Source organism: Chelonoidis abingdonii, chromosome 2 (genome assembly GCF_003597395.2).
Source record: "Chelonoidis abingdonii isolate Lonesome George chromosome 2, CheloAbing_2.0, whole genome shotgun sequence".
Classification (NCBI taxonomy): Eukaryota; Metazoa; Chordata; order Testudines; family Testudinidae; genus Chelonoidis; species Chelonoidis abingdonii.
Genome location: NC_133770.1, coordinates 242,095,400 through 242,103,116, shown reverse-complemented (window position 1 = coordinate 242,103,116; position 7,717 = coordinate 242,095,400).

Below are 7,717 nucleotides of genomic sequence, written 5' to 3'. Positions count from 1 at the left end.
ATTGTTTTTCTTTATTTGCAAATGTGTATTTGGCTGGAAGAATTGTATCTCTGTTGCAATTTGTATGTATGCTGGGGGGAGGATTCTCTCTAGTGTCTATAAGCTGAAAGACCCTGTAACAATTTACCATCTTGATTACAGAGACAACTTTTATATTTTTCTTTCTTTTATTAAAAGCTTTTCTTTTTTTAGAATCTAATTGATTTTTTGGTTATCTTCTGTAAGACCCCAGGGGAGGGAGTCTGCACTCACCAGGGAATTTGTGGGAGAAAGGAGAGATGGGGGGAGGAACTTGTTTTCCCGTTTGAGATAGGGAGACCCAGGGGTCTGGGTCTTGGGGGTCCTCCCAGGGAAAGTGGGGGAGGCCAGAGAGGGGGTTCCCCCCAAGGAATTTGGGGAACCCAGGCTGATAAGAGCCTAAATCTTATCTGGTGGCAGCGAAATAAGATCCAAGCTGGGTATAAGCTTGGGGAAGGTTCCCAGTAAACACTCAGATGTTGAACTCTAAGTCCAGATTTGAGACAGACGTTTACCACAGGGATACTATACCAAAAGCTTTGCTAAAGGAATAACATGCCCACTGCTTTCCCCTCATCCACAGTTACCTCATCATAGAAGGCAATTAGGTTAGTCAGGCATGATTTGCCCTTGATGAATCCATGCTGACGGTTCCTGATCATTTTCCTCTCCTCTAAGTGCATCAGAATTGATGTACTTAGTGGGATGAACAATTACAAATGTTCCTTACAAATGTAGCCTCTTCATGCACTGACACTGGTGTTCTTCAGAATATTTTGATTTGAAATGATTTGCTGTATAGTTTGGTCTAAAAATTTTTTGCCTGTGGTTTGTGAACTGTTCATTTTGATGATGCAACATTCTCTATTGATGTTGTGTGAGGCCTTTCTGCATCCTGATTGGATGACTGACACATTTTAAACAGGGGAATAGTGAATAGTTAATAATACACTTTTGGACAAATAATAATTTATGCTAGAATTCATCAATATTCCTATGAATGCCTGGCAGGTGTCTGACTATTTTGTGTATTTTTATTTAATTTCTCTGGATTTATTTTTAAAATGTATGGAGTGGCGGGGGGGATTATCCACAACTCTGTGCAACCATGACACAAGTTACAGCAAGAAACAAAATTAAATTGCAGCTTACACCTCAAATCGCCCTGGCAGCAGAATTCTGCTTCTCTCATTACATAGGTTATACCCCTTCCCTGGCAATAGACTGTACAAATAGCTGCATCTTGAAGTATCAATGGCCCAGACCTGTATTTCTGACTGAGGGGGAGCAGTAACTTGTTCAGAGTGGAGGGCCCCTCATGGAGAATGCTTTTTTGCCAGCACCCTCTCTTTGTCACATAGAGCGGGTTCCAGCCTGGTAGTAGTATGGCCCCAGGATAGTGGTGGCCTCTCACAGAGGAAGCTTCTAAATCATTCCAGTATAACTCCATAATCATAGCAAACCCCACTTATCTCCTCTGTGTGTGACAATATAACTGAATCAGTTACTGAGATATAGTTCATCTGTTATAATGGCATGGTAATACAAATAAATAATATAATATTCACATTAACATTTGAATGGTTTATTTAAAATAAATTGACGACATCTGGGGTAACATTATGGGATTGAGGCTCCTAAGTGATTTACATGCTTTTTAAAATGTATATAGACCTGAGCCAGAGTGAAACCTCTAGATAAAAAGCCTGGGCCTCTCTACTGCCCACTGAGCTCTGTGAGGCTTTGGGGGAGAGAGAATGTATTTGATAGGCTTTTCTATGGTCTCCAGCATTGGAGTGTCCAAGCATCTCACAAACATTACTGAAGCATTCCTCACAACATCCTTGGAAGAGAAAGTAATTTTAGATGAAGAACTGAGAGGCACTGAGAGACTAAGGGCTGGACTCCTAGCTGGTATAAATCTGCATAGTTATACTGAAGTCAATGGAAATGTACCAATTTACACTAACTGAGGCCTGGTCCATAGTGATTTGACACTAAGTCTGTGTCAAAACCAAGAAGAGAAGGCAAATCTCCAGAGTCTCAGTGTAGTCAGAGTGCTAGAAAGAGAAGCGCAGCCTCAAGTTGGAATCGAAAACCAGCTTTGGATCTATATTTTGTAAGTGAGGCCTCACTCTGTATTCTAATAGCTTTCACTCAAGAGCTGAGTTCCATGGATGGGTGTAAAAATTTCTTCCTTTAGTGGTATTACCATAGCAACTGGAAGCCTTCATCAAAGAGAAAACAAACAGCAAATTGTCTCTTTTTCTTTCATGGCCCCCATACTAAAGAGGGTTGCATGATCTTCAGCAGAGATGTTGCTGGAGTACATCATGGTGTGGAAAGGTGAAATGTGTCTAGCACAAGCCAGAGTAATCCATTCCAGACATATGTGTAATGCAGGGGGAAACAGGTGCAAACAATTGAGCCAGCTGTCAGTAAGCTACAGTGATCGCTTTTGATATCTTAATCGTTAGTTGATCCATGTACAACACTGGCAACATCACTGTCATAGCTGACTGCCTTCTGCACATCTGTAAACCTTTTCTGGGTGCTTCTTGATGTGAGTATGAGGGTCCATGAAGCCCTGACATCACGAGAAACTAAATTGGGCATGATTGCTACCATTTCCGTTTTCCTGCTACACAACCCAGAGTTGACAAATGTCAATAACTGTTAATAGCTCACTACTGTTTGTCATATGCCACACAGGGCAGGCATGAAGAGAGATCTGTGTGTTCTCATAAGCATTACTCAGTAACCAGTTAGTTTGAGAGACCACCTCTCATTGCTTTTGTAGATAAAGAAATTGCTGTCACATCATTCCATGTAATCCTTGTGGCTGCTCAGTGGTATACATTTTCCCACTGTATGTAACTGAATCCAATACACAATGAAACAAAATACCTTGGAAACCATAATAGCACAAAATAACAGAACAATAACTGTTTAGCTTGATATATGGTGATACTGGTGAACAATTTAGCTTCATCCTCTTCTCCCCACAGACAACATTAACATAACTATCTGTAGATATTTAGTACCCACTGGTAAAAAGTGGTATGACTAATTATTCTAAAATCGGTCACTTATGTTGCTAGGGCCCACATCTTTCTGTGTCAAGTTATAATGGGTTATGTTCTGTTGCGTGCTATCAGATAATAAGATGTACCGTAATTGAAGTATATATCATGTGGCAGGAATTGTATGTTTCGCCTTATTTTTGCAATTGCAAAATGGATTTTGTGTCAGTAGAGTAGGTTTGTGCTTGCAATAGACTTGCAAGTGCAAACTGTACATGCTTCAAGGGAGGTTTGTCCTTCTGAAAAAATGTAGCCCTTGGTGAAGATATTTATTTTACTGATTTGTTTCTGAATGGGTCTAATGTTCAACTTGGTTTTCATCTCTGTTCATTTTATTGCCTAAGTTTCTGACTAAATATAGCCATAAATAACATTTCTGTCAATAAGTACATTAGTGAGAATGATGTGATTACAGAACTGACAGGCAAATGAATATGGTATGTGGAGCTGTATTAGTAGCTTTATTTGCATCCATTCACATCCAAGTCATCTGAGGATTTCTTCCGGTATAACTCAGGTTTACTTTAATTTACATTGTTCTCATTTATCATCTCTCCTAAGAATCTGGGCAAAACAAAGTGATCTTCTGTACCCTCGGCGCTAGCTTGTGACTTTAAGCTACAGCTGTGTTGGAGGTGGGGGATGGCAGCAGGGCCTGAGAGTCCAGCGCAATTCTAGCTGACTCATCAAGGATTCATTCAAGGGTTTGAAGGAGGGCACAGTGCAGTGTGTTTGCTGTCTCAAGCAGCCTGGCTATCTTCTGTCATTTTTCAGCACTGCGGGAAGTACTAGATAAGATAGAGAACAACAAGCCTGGCTGATAACTTCCCCATTTCTATTCCAGCTAGACCATGGTTCCACTATTCTCAGGCTCCTGGTTGCCTAGCTTTCCTGGGTGATCTGCAAGGGGAACACAAAGACATCCCTGCAGGGACAGATTCTGCTATGATCATATGTCTGCTGTCAGGGAATCCTTTCAAAAGGCTGTATTTCAGAAACAGACTACAGGTTTCTACTTCCCATATGGAAGAAAACAAGAAAGAAAGCCCTCATATAACAAAGTTTATAGGGACTTTGTTCTGCGAGTCAGCTCAGACCTAAAAGAAAAACATTCCTTTTGCAGGAATTAAGCCACTAACCACAGACTACCCAAAGAAGAAGCAGGTGGCCAGATCAAACCATATGCCTCTGCCTTGGTTTTCCCATTCAGCAAAACCAGTTAGGAGATATGGCAAGATAGTCAGGGCTGCCTCTTTATCAAAATTGGTAAAACCCAAGGAGGATTCATTTTGGGGTGCAATCATATTATTCAATTAGTTAACCTCACGTAGCCTCAGAGACCAGCAGCAAAGCCCGCAAGCTTCTTTGCTCTATGCTGATTAGGTAGAAAGTCTGATTTTGATAATGCTTAAGATCAATGAGCATTGAATGAGAGAAAAATCTTAATTTCCATGAACTCCTCTTGTCAAAGAGCACTCAAACCAACATTCATTGTAAGCCTATCAATGATGAATAAGATCCAGGTGTGTATATCCTTCTTGGTGTTAAGGAGTACTGAGGCAGAGAATAGAAAAGGCCTGAAAAGCTCTCTGTCTCACAAAACTGGCTTATTTCTTTGTCTTCTCTATGCTGTATTACTTATTTTCTTCTTTGGTAGGGAGGTAGTCTGGATCCAAGACCATCTTTATTTCTCTTTCTTCTTTTTCTTTTCTTTCCTTCTCTACTTGTGTTCTGTTTTAGAACTTACTTGCTCTGTGTTAGGGCTATGTTTAATTTAAGATTCAAAATGGAGGGTTATCCATTTTGTGACATAAGCTCTTCCCACAACATGAAGATAAGAGTGCTCTCTTTATTCCCCAGTTTATAAAAACTGATTATGGGTTATCAGGTTACTTTTGATTTCAAGACTAGATCATTCTCTTTATTTTATTTTTTTTCCTCTTAACTGGAAATGTGCTGGGGATTTTTTTATATACAAGGATGTATGTGGACATTTTTGTACTATTTTTGTGGAAAAATTTGTGCCTCAATTTCCCTACTCACTTTGTGTTGTTGCCCACTGGCTGTGAAGGAGTTAATTGCTCCTCTGCAACAGGTCTATAAGGGTGTCATATTGGCATGTCTGGGTTGATATCAATGAACTATCAAGAACTGTCTACATAAAAATGAAATTGCCTCAGAGGTAAAATGAAGGATCAGAAACTGGTTATTAACTTAACATAGTTAAGGGAGCCAAAGGAAGCAGAACCTGAACATAACGGGACTGCAGCTGGAGACAAAGGACTAGGTGTGAGGAGACTACGATACATGCTGCCCAGAGCAAAAAGACAGAGAGAGATGAAATCCAGGAGGCTTTGGAAAAGAGGGGCAGGTGATACTGCTAACATAAAGGTTCAGTTGAGTTTTGCTTTTCCATATTAAAGTAAGGGTTCTTGCATATTTGCATCCTAGTTGACTACTAACTGCCTCACTGCAAATACCTCTTGGTTGCATTGCTCCCTAAAGGGGTAAAGTCTCTGCCAGGGGGGGCTAAGCTAATTTGGACCTGCTGGAGAGCCACAGTGAGAAAACGGGGTGCTGAATTCAGAAGGCCCAATCTCAGAGTATTGGAGCTACAGGGATTGTCCTTGCAAAAAGTGGAGACCTTAAGGGCCCAGCATATTGGAGGCGGCACTCTCAGAAAGACTGTATAAAGCTTTGAGGCATAGCACACCATGTAATATTATTACAGCATGTAACTAGTTAAACCTACCAGGGTGTGCTCATAATTAAGCTCATTAGTCACACAATGATATCAATGTAACCTTAATCATCTATGTCACTGATTCCTTTTGCCTGTCCCACTGTTTGATGCTCTTACTTGCTTCATCATATACATAGATTGTAAACTCTTTAGGGAACAAATCTATCATCTTTGTCTGGTAAATGCCTAGCCAGGGCCGGCTCCAGGCCACAGCGCGCCAAGCATGTGCTTGGGGCGGCATGCTGCAGGGGGCGCTCTGCCGGTTGCCGGGAGGGTGGCAGGCGGCTCCGGTGGAGCTCCCGCAGGCGTGCCTGCGGAGGGTCCGCTGGTCCCACGGCTCCAGTGGAACATCCGCAGGCACGCCTGCGGGAGTTCCACCGGAGCCGCAGGTCCACCGGACCCCCCGCGGGGAAGCCTGCGGGAGGTCCACTGGCGCTGCAGGACCGGCGAGCGGCAGAGCGCCCCTCGCAGAGTACCGCCGTGCTTGGGGAGGCAAAATTGCTAGAGCCGGCCCTGTGCCTAGCACACATTTGACTTGTCAGAAACACTAAGTTTTAACCAAATGAAGCAAAGCAATGCCCATTGTGCACACAGATTTATACACCAGCCAGATTCACTTCTCTTTTAAGCCAGTAGAACTCCACTGATGTCAATGGAGTTGTGCCTGTTAAAGCTAGCAATTAATTTGGCCCACCATGTCCTGGTGTGAACAGAGATGGATTAAATTGTACCACACTTATACAATGTACCTAGGCCACTTTTATTTTTTCTCTTCCTTTTTCAGGTACAGGAAGGCACCAAAGAGCCCCATCACAGGCAAGAAGCAAGAATGAAAAAGACCCCTCTTACTTTTGTTAATATTCAAATCTCTCTTTCTCCACTGAAAATCCTACCTACATTTTAACACTGAATTGATGGACTTCATTTACTGATGTTACTTCCTTGGCTTTAGGAAAATTTACACTGGATTTTATTCTACTTAACTACCTCTGTGATCCTGGAGAGTTTGTTTATCTGGAGGAAGAAAAGTAACTTCTGGTTTTGTTTGACATGGTTGGTTGTCCATACAGCTTTATCTGTGCCCTCTCGTTATGAAAGGTATATGTTTTTTATACATTTCTTTTATTTTTCCCTGTTGGAAAAATTAAAATATTCTGTTAGTCCTTCATGGCATCTGGTTCAAATTCAGTGAAGAGGGAAGGAAAGATAAGCCTGATTTATAGGGAATACCAATGGTTTTCTTTTGGCTCTGAAACTTAGCTCTGCCCATATGATGCCATTTAAAGTACAAAATGACTAACCATGTGTGAAAAGTAATGTATCGTTATTCCCTTCATATCTGTTCTTAAAACCCAAGGCAATCAATTTTTATACAAAACTTTTTGTATTTAATTTCTGTTTGTTTTATATTTTTAATTTCAAAATATATTGTTTTATAGAGCAAGGATTATTTTGAATAGACATTTAAATGGTTCTACTCTCTAGTAATAAGCACATCGCAAGTATTCTGGCACCCCATCAATATCCCTCTGTGATATCATGATTAGACAGTAGAGACCTATAGTAAAAGGGGATTTGGGAGAAGAGCTCCAAAAAGACTGGAAAGAATAAAGAGGGCTCTTGAAATATCTCCAGGTAACCACAGCTGGCTGGCCCCCATGCTGTATATATTGACATTATGAGGTAGGAAACCTCTGGTCCTGACAGCTGACATTATTCATGCTGGTCCTAATACCTTTATAGCCCAAGTCCTTTTGGCTTTAGCTAGCAACTTTGTGGATCCCCATGGCCCTTTTCCCAAGTCCACTATGGAAAGCCCTTCTCCAGCATCTCCTACAAGTCTTTTTCAGTCTCCCAATTAGTCCGTTGTCTC